Below are 13,259 nucleotides of genomic sequence, written 5' to 3'. Positions count from 1 at the left end.
TGTATTTATGCAGCTTTCTTGTGATAGGGGTAGTGTGGTTTTGTTGCTTTGACGTAGGAGACGAGCCTGTATTTCTCTGTTGTGCCTCCTCTCGTTGTGGAAGCTTTTTTGCCTGATATTTTGTATAAATATTAATCCACATCTATACTGAATAATACCTTTCTGGAACTGGAAGTTATAGTTTCAAATACAAACGGTAATTGTAATCCTAAACAACACCTTTGCCTCTGAGTGTCCTGGATTTATCTTTAACAAACGTGAAGTTTTCGAAGTCCCATTTGGCAAAGTATTTAATCATGTGCTAAACTGGGTTTTGTGACCAAAAAAAAAAAAGGCAGCTCAGCATGCAAAGACATTTCATTGGGACTACATAATGTGAGCACCAGGGAATCTGCATGGACAGCCCGTCGCCTTGGGATGAAATTTAACTTGTGGGTTATGAGTCATCTGTGAGGGTCCTTCTTGCTCTGCAGGCCATGCTGCCACAGCTGGGATCAGCAGGATGTGATCTCTGTCCAAATTCCCTCTCTGTGAAAGACTGGGCCTTGGCAGGCTTCTCTTTCACAAAGTCTTTCATTCCATTTGGTTCCAAATAGCCTGAACTTGGTGATCTGCCAAGTATACTGGAAAAGACACCTGTCTGTGAGGCTTCTGGGGGGGGAGAAAAGCTTCCCATAATGTTGGAAAGGGAAGGGAAGGGAAGGGAAGGGAAGGGAAGGGAAGGGAAGGGAAGGGAAGGGAAGGGAAGGGAAGGGAAGGGAAGGGAAGGGAAGGGAAGGGAAGGGAAGTCCATGAGTGTCTCGGATGATAGGGAAGTGACTGCTTTCAGTGCTGATGTGAGCCCTCTGGATGTCTTTAAGAATGTCAGGAACAGATCCAAGGCCGTGGATGTTGCTATGACTAATGTATACAATTCTGTCACAGGTTCCACTGAGACAAGAACCGATCCAATCCTGCAAATTTGATCCAAGGGACATTAATGTTTGCAGAAAAGTTCCTGCTAACTTCACATGTTGGATCTTTAGATTACTGCAAACAAGCACATTCTTACTTTTGCAATGGTGAGTAATAAGACAGTAAGCTTACAAGCTATATAAGCCCATGTTTATGTTTTGGCACAATTAGCAACTTCTGTTAGGACTTTTTATTTACTTGAGCCACTCAGCAAATGGAGCACAGAACAGGCATACTGCGTGTTACACACTGTTCAAGAAACAGAGGGAGCAAGAACTTGTGAGAGATCTGCTTCTTTTAGACTTTTAAAAGAGCAGCTGATCCCTGACATATAGCTGTTCCTGTGCTGTTGCTAATATGCTGAAATCAAAAAATACATCACATTCATATGTTTCTTCTGGGATTTAAACCCAAACACTGAACCTTTTCCAAGCTGATATTTCTAGCTCCCCCACTACAATATGAACCTTACTTGCATCACTGCCAACGTTTGTTCATTTAAAACTAGGGATACTCACCCCAGCAGAAGGCAGCTAGGATTCAATTCATTCTGCCTTGGGCAGGATGTGCACCAACACTTAGCACAAAGGCCCAATGAATTCTGAAGAACTTATTTTAAAGTAAGATCACTGAACACTGCGTTCATAGAGCTGCATGTTAAGAATGACCTGTGGAGAAGCAGTCTATGTTTTTGTGGGAGAAGCTAGGACTTTGTGCAAGATTAGAGTCCAGCAGTGTGCTATAGCATAACATCCAATGCAGATTTAACCAAGTTACAGCCAAGGTAATACGTGAAGGCTGCAGATTTGAGGGCCTCACACTGAATCACACATGGTCTGACTGCCAGACGTGATGACAGCCTGCCTCTCCCAGCCTCTTCAACTGGAGCAGCAGGTTCTCAGCATTTCTGTGAATCAGGGACTTTGTTCTTGGCTGGTGCAACTACAATACTGGATGTTTTGATACAATTAGCTCATGTCCCTATTTTAGTATATCTCCAGCTTTAGTAAAATGTGTCTTTATTTAATTTGTTGTCATTTAGAAATGACCTTGTTGAGGTAGAGCTTCTCTTTATCATTTTTCCAGCCTTTAGAGGGAAGAATAAAAAGTAAGAAAATGCACAGAAATACATGAAGGCTTTAGCCAGCTGAAATCTAGTGTGTTCTGGTATCTATCAGTTTAAACTGCCTACTCAGTAGCACACACTATTCACAAGCTTGCTTACCTGTGCAAACCACTGTGTTAACAGCAGGTCTAGGTTTCTACATCACACTGACCATGTGATAAAACCATTTAAATGCAGCTAATTTCCAAATAAATTTATTTACTGTGGCCAAAGCTACTTAGCCATGCTGTCCTGGCAGTTTCTCCTCACTTCCCAAATTCCTTTGGTCGTGTCCCTTTCTCCCACAGTTGCTCTGCTTCATTCCACACATATAAAAATACGATGGCTCCTCCAGGTAATGCCTCCTGCTACGTCCTGATAAAAGAAACTGAACTCAGACAGAATATTTGATGGGCTTTTCATGCCCATTCTCTCTGTGACCAAGTTCTCAGAACTACATAAAATGAGTCAGAAGAGTGCAGTCAGTCCAAGTTGTAGTTCTGCCCATTATTTTCTGCATCATCATATTCTCTCTCAGCTTCATCAGCTGAAAAACAGGGCTCATAATATTTCCTTACCTACAAAAGCTGTTAGGAGGATTACTGCATTGTTGTGAATTCCACAGATGAAAGGTACTAAGAAGAACAAACTGTAATTATGATTTCAAACCTCTACCCTAGACCTGTCATCCTTACCTTACTGAATAATGCTTACTCAAACAAGGAAATTCTGCCACTATGGTAAAGAAAATCACGAGTGAAGATGACTCTCTTTTGCAATAAGAGCATTTATTCCCTTATGTTCAACACCCTTCTGTCTTCCACTGGGACAACTGGAGTTTCACTTAATTGCAGCCACTTAATGTACACTCTTATGCAATACTCCATTTAAACACTATTGTTTCAAACATGACTGTAATAGAATAAACTCACTTTTTGTAATGTATAATGACATCCACTCTGACAATAGCAGCTCCTGGTAATAGGATTTACCCCAAGTCTGCTGATAGATGAAGTCTCTTGGAGCCTGTGGTGACAAAATGGTCAGTAAGGCCAATTTTCCAGCCTTAAAGCACATGGAGCTCACATCAGCCTTTCACATGTATGTGGGTATACGAAGTGCTGAAGGATGAGTCCAAAAATGGAGCAGAGAATATATTGCTGATAAGGTATTCCAACCACTTCAGCAGCTTTCTCCACCTGTAATCCTTGTGTGGTTCCCAGGTACAAATACTAACAAAGAGCTCCCATGCTAGAGGAAACTGCAGTTTTGGTGCTGCAACAAGCACTGAATGGTGAGCTAAAGAATCAGCAGCTTACGATTAGTGCCTATAGCAACTGTCAGGAAAATTAGTGCTCTCAGCAGTCCTTGACTATTAAATACTAGTAAGTGCAATCAATGAGGTACTGAGCTTGGTCAGTTCTCATAAAACTTAACAGTCCCACAGAGATAAGTGGCTCTCTGTTCTGTCTACCCTCATTTTCAATTCACTCAAGACCTACCTGTGGTGGAGGAAGCAGAGAAGCAAATAGCCTCAGTGTTGATAAGCCCTGAAAATTGCTCTATTCTTGCATAAATAAGTTTTTCTCACCCAACCCTTTATAGAAAGCTGCCTAGAAGGATGTACTTACATCTTCACAATAAGGGTTAAAAGCAGTGTAATATCAAGGAGTAAATACACTGCAGGTGTTGGTTAACAAGGTACTAATTGGGTGACTGGAGGTGCATCTTAAAAGACCACAGAGGTTAATCAAAAGGCCTTGGGTGCATTTAGGATGCTCCTTTGAGCTTAGGGAGGAGGCAGCAGTGGTGAAAAGCTCTTGTTATAGCCTTACATTTTATAGTAAAAGCTAAAAATAAGGTATTAACGAATAGGCAGGGTGTTAGATCCTGAGTGTGATATATAGCAAGTCTGTTCAGAAGCTAATTTAATGATTGCAGCTATCTCATCCTCAGCCTGCATGCTCTTACTTTTGGCTTTTACCTGTGCTTAGTTATTCTAATGTCACTGTACTGGGGCTTCAGTTTGCAGACCTGCAGGTAGGTGTGTGAGCAATGCCTATGTTCCAGTTTGAAAGCTGATAACTGAAATCACAGGGACACGAATTGGTCTTCCAGCTCAGTTTTATACATAAGGAACATAATTTGGGATGAAATTATCTTATAACCCCTCCCCCCCCCATGTGAATTAAAGGAGTATAAGATGTACTTAACTGTTCTTGGCTTGCTGTTTTATTATGTTCTGCATTGCCAAACATTAATTTCTGAGGAAAACAAACAAATGTTTTATCAATGGCTCTTGCTTGTGCAGAGGACCACCCTCCCCAGTTGTTCCTGCTATTTGTGCTTTTTTCCTTGGCCCTTATAGGGGAATGAACTGTTAGGTCAGGGCTTGAACTGGTGATTGAGCACCTGCTGAAGGGCTGTGGCTGCCCATGGAGCACAGGCAAATTGTTTGCACCTGTACTCCCCTCATGACCAGAAGGGGTGGACCCAGCTCTATAAAGGGCTCATATAAAGGCCAGGCACTGAAGGGAGAGCATCTCTTGGAGCTGGGCTGCTTCCTGAGGAGTGCTGTGCAGCCAGAGAGCTCATTCACCACCTGGGTGAGTTCAGTTCTTTCTGTGTGTGGATGTTGGCCAACCTGCAGATACTTTGCCTGCTTCTGCCACAATCTGCCAGAAGCAGTTTTGCTTCTTATCAGCAGGACAGCCCTCCTGTTGGACCCCTAATCTTCAAGCAGCAGCAATTTTCTTTTAGGTGTTTTTGGTGTTGTTCATGATTTGGTATCTCTGCGAGTTATGGCAGTCACACATTCATACAGGCATGTGTTGGAGCAGAGCATCTCATTCAGAACTGACCTGATGTTTTTCAGAACTCAAATGCTTTGATGTATGTTTATTCTTTTAGGTTTGCTTGGGAAATAGTAATATAGGAGGATAATGAGGAAAAACTAAGTGTTCAAAGTCTGATTCTTCCTTACATCCCTGATGCAAGGTGCCTGAGGTGTTCTCAGGCAGGGGGGAATTCAAGTGATTTCAGGTGGGTTCTTTCACTCAGACTGACAGCATGGAACGTATGGCAACCGCACGCAGGGCAGCTTTAGTGAAAACCAGCTTGCAGCATGTGGAGGTTTGCCTAAAGAAGTTGCAGGAAGCACCTCTTTCTTACTGTTTGCATGTCTGTGCTCCCACAGAGGCTGTGTGCTCTGGGTGCAGAGGGCACTCAAGTAGCTTTTGGGTACCTGATGAGCAGGTCAGAAAGGCCAGCTTGGAAGTGGCCCTGATGTGCAGTTTGGCTGTTTGTGAAGATGCAGCTTCCAGTCCTATCTTAAAGAGTAGTTATGTCTGGGAGAGGTGAGGTTGTGACACACCTATCCCTACTGAATTTGCACCAGCTTTACAGTTAAGTGCAAAAAAACCCACGAACTTTTGGGGTTTGGTTAAAGCATCTGCACAGCTTTGGTTTCATCCTGAGGCAACCACACATCTGGCTAAGCAGAATTTTGTAAAGCATCTGTCCTCTTGTCTGTGCAAAAATCAATCTTCAGATGCTATCAGGCAGTGTGAGAAGTCCCAGCTCTGTTGGTCTCATTCTTTTGAAAGCTGATCTTCTGGAAACGAAGCCTTCCAGTGAAAGGGCCTCCACTGGATGCTTACAATAAACTGCTTTATTAATTGGCGTCACCTCATGGCTGGCTGTGTGGCAGCCTGCTGGATTATGTGTCCACAGAGAAATCCCATCACTACTTCGTATTTTATGTTGGCACTCCAATGTTTCCCCTGGATTCAGTTACTTTCCAACACTTTTTCCTTCTGTGCTGCAGCAATTGAATCATATTTCGGGTTGCAGTGGTCTCTTCTTCAAACTCTTTTTCTCCCCTCATTGCATTTGTTTGCTTTGCGGTACAGGCTGCTGGTCTTTGATTTTGGAGTGTTTGTTTTTATGTTTGATGCTCTTTATGGAGCGTGTTTGTGAAATTAGTGTTATTTTTATTGCGTGCGTTAGATTACGATCACCAAAACAGCACTGTGGGATGCACTCAGCAGCGCGTGCTGCGTCAGGTTTGGGGTTTTCTTGTGTTTCTTTGTGTTCAAGCAACGTTTGGACGTTGTAGGAAGGTTTAGCGGGGAAACGCTGGTGGTGGGCGGTGATGTTGGAGGTCTTCCCCAGCCTCGCTTCTCATTTGTTTGGGTGACTTACTACTCCAGCTCGCTCTGCCCGCGTTCTATTTTTACCGCAGCTCGTATTTGTTGTTGCGTAATAAAAGCGAGCGCGCGTTACCCAATGCAAACCGCGCTTAAAGGAAAAAAAAAAAAAAGCAACAAAAAACCCACGAGCGAAGCGCAGCGCTTCCCTCCGAGCTCTCGGCTCCCGCCGGCGGGCAGGGCTGGAGTTCCCACCGACCGTGCGGGGACCGCGAGGCGGGCGGAGGGACGCGGTGCCGCCTGCCGTCGCTCTCCGGCTCCCCGGGGCGCTCCGCGGCGCGCAGCCCGGCCGTGCCCGCAGCAGAACAGCAGCCGGGGAGCGGAGCGGGGCCGGAGCTCGGTGGGACGCGGCGGCTCCTGGGAGCTGTAGTCCGGGCCCCGCCGCCGCCTCCCGCCCGGCCCGGCCCGGCACTACGGGCCCCACACGGCCCCGCGGCCGGCGCATGAGCCGTCGGCCGCCTTAGCGCATCTATTCTGCTGCCTTGCCGAGGATAAAAAGAAGAGCAACTGGAGGGACTGTAAGGCAAACGTTGCTGGAGCTGCCGGGGCAAAGTAATCTATTTAATCTTTCCCTTTATTTGTTAGATGCTCGGGGGTGCGTCGCTAGCATTGGGCCACGGCTTCGGGAGGGAGGGGGGCCGGGAAAGAAGGGAGGGGAGGCAAAACCCACTTGGGAAAGGCCGACGCTGATTTTCTTCTTCTTTTTCCTCCCCTTCCCTCTTCTTCCGCTCCTCCACGGTGCGGAGCCCCGCGCCGCTCCCCGCAGCCTTTGTGCGCCGCGACAAAGCAACAAAGCGCGGCCGGGCACAGCCTGCCCATTGATTTCCTCCCGGCCCCGCCGCTCCTGCCCACCCTTTTCTTCTTCTTCTGCCGCTTCTTCTCCTTCTGCTCCCCCTGTCGCCTCGCCCAGCCCGAAGCCGCCCGGCCGGGTGCGCACCCGTTCCCGGCCCCACCGAGCCCCGCGCAGAGGAAATTTCTTTCTTTCTTTCTTTCCTCTTTTTTTTTTTTTTTTTTCCCTCCTTCTTCCCCCTCTCTCGCTCGCTTTCCCTCTCTCTCGCTCTCTCTCTGCCCGCCATCTTTTGAAAGGGGAAAAAAAAATTAGGAGCGAGGGAAAATAAGGGACTGTAGGCGCTCTTAGAAAATAAGAAAGGGGGGGGGGGGAAAAAAAGGGGGAAGCAGAGACGAGGAGAAAAGAGAGAAAGAGGGGGGAAGCAACACGGGTGGGGAACAGGCGCTGGGGCTCGGGGCGGCCGGGCGGAGCGGCTTTGGGGCTCAGCCCGCAGCTCCCGGCCATTTCCCGGCGCCCCGGAGCCGCTCGGTGCGGGGTTCGGCCGGCGGCGATCCGCGGGACTCGGGCTGCACGCGGGGAGCGAGGGTTTGTTGCTTCAACTTCGCGTGTTTCCGCGGTGTGCGCGGCGACGTGGCTCGCGGGTTGGAATAAAATGCAAAACTTCAAACCGGCCGTGCTTTTTTTCTTTTTTTTTTTTTTTTTTTTTTTTTTTTTTGCTACTCGTTAGCTTTTGCACCTCTCTGGGCGCCGCTGATAGAGCGTTGTTTGTAGGCTGCTTGGTTTCACTTTCAGACAAAGCTGCAGTGTTCAGGTCGCGGATCTCCGAGCGTCTCTAAGCTGTGAGGCTGAACCCTGCAGGGTCCCTCCGAGTGCCAGCAGGCGCTGGGTGCGCTGGGATAGCTTTGGGTGTCTGCAGAAAGCAGAAGTTGCTGAAATAAACTTTTTTTTTCGGATAAGCAAACAGATGGGCTTCACTGATACTTGCGATGTGTATAAATGCTGTGTGTAAGTTGCTCGACGTTGGTAAACAGTAGGTTGGGGGGATAATGCAAATAGCAGTGCACACCTGCTGTTGCTTGCTGGGAATAGAGAAGTGTGTTTTTGTAGGCTTGTTAGTGCTTTGAATGTGTTCAGTGTGTGTTGTGTGTATGCTAAGGGGGTACCTCTAAACCGGGGATTTGGGATTGACACCGAAACCTCGTCCCCCATTTGCTCAAGTGGAGGTGTTACAGAGGACCCTGACTGCTGTGTGTGCTGCACAGTGAGAAGCGTGGGGTGGACAAGAAATCCCCGCTGCAGTCTGCTTGCACTGCAAGCACCAACCCACGATCTGTATTGCTTGCAGCTCCCAGCAGCTCGGGTGTGCTGTATGCAGAGTGCTGCCTGCTGCTGTTTTGTTAGCTGAAGTTTAGGGAGTTCTTCTGAAACAGTGTAACTTCTGGCCCTCCCTGCTTTCCTTTTTCTGAAGGAAAAATGCTAAGCTTGTATTTTCTTTCCCTTTACTCCTTGCTGGTTAAAAATACACACTAGTGCTTCGAGACCACGCTTGGTAAAACAGTTGAATGGAGGTTAATGGTGTTATTCAACATTCAGCATCAGCTTGATTGCAATATTGTCTTCTAAACTCTATTTGCACAGCACTGGGTGCTCAAGCTATCCCACTGAAGGATCGTTGCAGTGACCTATGCCTGCAGAGTTTAAGAGTGCACCTAGAAATAGAATGTGTGTGAAATAGCTGAGGTTTGTTCTCCAAACTGACTCTGGTGTCTCAGCTGCATTAATCATAAATAAAAACTAAGCTCTGTTGCTGCTGGCAATAATTTTGGCACTTTAGCACTTTCAGCAAATGCTGGTTTGGTTGGTGTCTGCAAGCGCAGTGCATTTCAGTGGGCTTCGTAACCGGAGTTTCCTTGGGTTGCTGTAATTACATCAGGAGCAATGACTTCAATCACAATTAATAATCTAGCCAAATACTGCCTTCCTGAGCTAGGATCTGCTTGTGATGTCACCCCTCAGCCCCCTAATGCCAGTGGGAGCAGTACTGAGGTGTCTGCAGCCCCACTCCTGGCCTGCCTGCCCTGCAGCTCCGGGGCTGTGCTTCCCAGAGCCCTGCTCCTTCCCCCCGGAGTAATCTGGGAGCTCACTGACAGCACAAACAACTCCAAGTCAAATCCCTCTCCCCAGCAGCAGCTGAGTGATGTAGTGGGGGCTCATGTTTCAAAGGCTTAATTACTTTGGCAAAATATATTACTCTGTCGACTTTGGTAAGCTATCAGGTGATTTCAGTATAGATGGAGCTGCACTTACCTAAACAAAGAGCGTTTTGGCTCTCAGCACTGCTGTTTGTTTCTTTTTAATCCCAGTTGCTCTTTCTCTTGCTAATTTACAAAATTCATTAATCTGCAGTGAGTTTCCCAATCATTACCATGAACTGCATGTTTTGTTGTGTTGGTTTTGTTGGTTGTTGGTTTTTTTTTTTCTTTTTTTTTAAATTACCACATTATTCTCCAGTAATAGCCCAGAACACCACTGCAAGCAATAGAGTTCTGGGAATTAGGAAGGAGCCATTGTTTGCTGTGCTGCTCAGTGAGCTGTCAGGACATTTTGGAAGGATGTGTGCATCTCAAGCTTTTCATTCCACAGTGTCTTACTGTGATGTTGCCGGGTTTTTGTCAGTCATTAGCGCTTGTCAGAGATGAGCAACTTTCTTTGGGGGCACGCTAACACTGCATTGAAAGGGAGGAAGTACTCTTTAACCCACTTGCTGCTAAAGCCAACGTGAAAAGGAAAGGATTTAAATTCTTTTGGAGAACAGTATGGAAATTCACTGTAATGTGCTGCTAAGGCTGCTTTTTCTCTCAGCTCTTGTTCCTTCCCCCAGTCTTGCTGATAAGGCACCAAGTGAAGAAACACTCGCTTTTTTTGGATTCCTTTCACACCTTGCTGGGCCTCATTCTCTTTCTAGCCTGAGTCTGATAAGAAGACACCATCCTGGCTGGATGTATTTCAGCAACGCGGATAACCTGGGCAGAAAGGAAGGTTTGTGAACCTGAATCCTTTGCTGAGACCAGGACTTGGCATTTTTCCCCTCCACCAGCACTGCAACAGGTGGAACAAAGCAAAAGAGGTGAAAGTTCTATGAAATGAGAACCAACCTGGAACAGCATGAACTGACTGAAATGATTCCTGAGTTTATCTATCTTCAAACGTTGAGATTTAGATGCAGTCCTAGCTGATGCAGGTCTGGTGTGGAAATAACCTTGTTTGCTCGTCTTTCCTTCAAATCTTTTTTTTTTCCCCATCTCAAGGAAGAAGAGGCAGAGACACATCGCAGTTTTCCTTCCTAGCTTTGAGAGCTCGTTCTACTTCTGAAGTTTAAACTCGCAGCACTTCACTGATGCAGCTGCACTGATAAGCCTTGCAGAGTGCTCCCTGACACCATCACACCAGCAAGGATGCACTCTGTGTGACTGACTCGACCTGTTGTAACCAAACCCCAGCAGTGCTGGAACAAAGGCACGCTTTTCCTTGTGTAACTTTGTCTTTTTATGCTATCCTTGTATAACACCATGGGAGGTGCCTGGAGGGAATCACACTTCCTCACAACTCTCCAATGTCACCGTGCCAAGAGAAAAATCTGTTTTCTAGAACTGCGCTGGCCAACAGATGTCAATAAGCAAGTGGGAAGCTTGCAGTATAGTGCTGGTTTGCTGATAGCGGACTTGGAATGCAGACATCTTCCTTACCAAGGCTGGTTTGGGGGCTCTGCTGTACAGTGGGCAGTATGGAAACTGATCTGCTGGAAATACATTTGTTTTATTCAATAGGCAGAAGAGTTGTTTGTGGGTATAAGAGAGAAAGCTCTTTCTTACTGGAAAGCCTTGCCTTTGGGTGTTTGCAGTTCTGCTTCCGATCTGTGAAACGGCTGCAAAGTGCAGCTCTTCAAGTTGCTGTGTGAAAGAGGGTCTGCTCCCCCAGGTTTTTGCTGGAGTGCTTGTGTGAATTGTAGTAGAGGTGAGCAAGTGTGCCAAGAGCACAGCTCCCTGAGTGGTCAGTGGAGAGAGCTGTGTTCCTTTCCCCATTGAGCAGAGTGGGAGCATCCTTCTGCCTGGGGCTGGCAGGCAGGGGGGCACCTTCCTGTTCCTGGTTAGCTGCATAGCTCCCTGCATAGGCAGGGATAATAGAATTCAGAATACATTTTCCCCCCCTTTTTTTGCTGACTGCTTGGGAGTTTAAATGAGATGCATAAATGCAGGCAGTTGGAACTGCCTTATGTCCTTTTGAGGAGTGACAGCAGCTTAGCTAGCACAGTTGATCGCACCCGAGCTGACCTGCAGCTTCCTTGCATAGTTGGGCAAATTTACAATCTATCCAACCTTAGCAAAAGCAGTGAGGCACCTTTCACGTGCAATAGACCACCTGTACTCTTTTGCACTTGTTTGCATGTATTTACTTTGAGTTAATACTGCCTTATCCTGGGACAATGTGTTTGTTAGGACGAGGTGCTTAAATCAGTATGGAAACAGATAAAGCTAAGTCGGTGCAACCTGTCTAGGGGAACGTTGGTAGGGATGAACAGTGGTCATAAATAGGAGCGCTGCAGCAGTGTGATACATTACTGCTCATCTGTCAACCTGCAGTAATTAACTTGGTGGGTGGGTGTACTTGCTCTGCCCCATTACCAAGTGTAACATTACTGTGGCTCAGCTAACAAGTAGTAATTTTATGTCATAGTAATTCCATCCCTTTCACTTCGTTGTCCATCCCCTCAAAGCCACTTGAGTGTCGTATACTGCTTTAGATAGACCTCATCTGCTGGGGAAAGTTGTGGTACACAACTCAGAGCACATTTGAAACCAGCAGCAGCTGATCCGTGCTTACTCCACTTTCAATGTTTTACATCCTAAAACAAACCTGCTCTAAATATAGTATAAAAATGAGTTTTAAGAAATGAATAGAAGGCTGCAATGATGTATAGTGTGTACAGAGGTATTTTTCTCTAGTGAATCTCTTAGATAGTTATGCTGTGTACTGTGAAATGCTTGTAATGAGTTAGTGTACCAATCTGTGTCTGTTTGTTGAAGTCTGCCTTCTCTGACAGTGTTGGCTTGGAGGTAACCCTGAGGATAACATCTGTAACACTTGTAAGTGGTGTTGGTGATGCTGGTGTGTTGTCATGCAGCATTAAGAACTGATGTTCTATGGGCTATATGAAGAGACTAATGGCTTTGTTAGTGAATGATAGGGGAAGTATTTGTATCCTAATTTTGCATGTGGGGAACTGAAAAACCCACAGAATGGGGAGTCAAGGACTGAGCTTGAAAATCAACATCCTGATTTCTAGCTTCTTTTTTGTAATTGTTTGCAGGTATAGCAGAAACTCTGAGATACTCTGCCAGGGGGGAAGGATTCACTCTCGCTTTTTTCCCCCCTTTAAGATGTGTTTTGTGTCCAATAATCTGTCTTTGGAAGTGAAAAGAGCAGAAAAAGAAGCAATCATGACACAGCCTGTTGTGGAAAGGTTTTGTATATTCGATTCACAGTGTGCTGAGTCAAACTGAACAAATAAGTTTTTGCTTTCATACCCAAGGTACGCAGTGCTGGTTAAAAAGGGGCAAGGGCAGAGTCCTTCTCAGAACACAACTGTTTAACTGCAGATCTCATCCTTTAAAAAGCGGAAAAAGAGGATCCTGCGTGAGTGTGCACACACTGTAATCCTGTTAAGAGTTCTGAAGCCTTTGTGGGTGTTGCCGTGTTAAGCTTTAATGGGCGTACATCTGTTTCTATTATGTCTGTATCATTTGAAGCTTGGATTGGTGACAGAGTGTTGTTATTTTTTAAATAGTACGGCTGGAAAAATGGTTCACTAACCTGAAATTGGCATGGCTTACTTCTGGAGTCACAGGATGAATCTGCAGTAGTCTCATCCATAGGATAAATCACTCTTTGGAGAAGTTTGGCTGTAGAGTAATGGAAGAGCAGGAGGAGTTAGGAGACGGAACTTTGAAGGGAATGGATGTGGTGCAGATGGGGAAGGAGGCTGATGCTGACCTGCACCGTGATTCTTTTCCCTTTGACCACTGTGTCTTGCCAATTTGTGACACTTGTGAGGCAGTTGGGAATACTGGTGTGAAGGGCTGTTAATAGTGGGTGACTGCAGTTCAAACCCAAGCGAGCGAGTGGATTTGTAGTTCTGATTGAT

At 46.1% G+C, this 13,259-nt stretch overlaps 1 protein-coding gene across 3 annotated transcripts in view; it reads left to right on the top strand.

The window, feature by feature from the left end:
* The first annotated feature begins 3,835 nt into the window (after positions 1-3,835).
* BRD3 (bromodomain containing 3) overlaps positions 3,836-13,259 on the top strand; it is a 32,652-nt gene continuing 23,228 nt past the window's right edge. Inside the window, exon 1 of one of the 3 annotated variants that reach the window (XM_048965903.1) lies at positions 3,836-4,099. The gene's annotated coding sequence lies outside the window, so the exon portion shown is untranslated. Of the gene's footprint in view, positions 4,100-4,534; positions 4,666-6,490; positions 6,820-13,259 lie in introns of those variants that run through there. The other 2 variants (XM_048965901.1, XM_048965902.1) reach the window with 2 other exon arrangements.

The sequence above is a fragment of the Lagopus muta genome, chromosome 19 (assembly GCF_023343835.1).
Source record: "Lagopus muta isolate bLagMut1 chromosome 19, bLagMut1 primary, whole genome shotgun sequence".
NCBI lineage: Eukaryota > Metazoa > Chordata > Aves > Galliformes > Phasianidae > Lagopus > Lagopus muta.
This window is presented reverse-complemented; position numbering and strand designations above follow the sequence as displayed.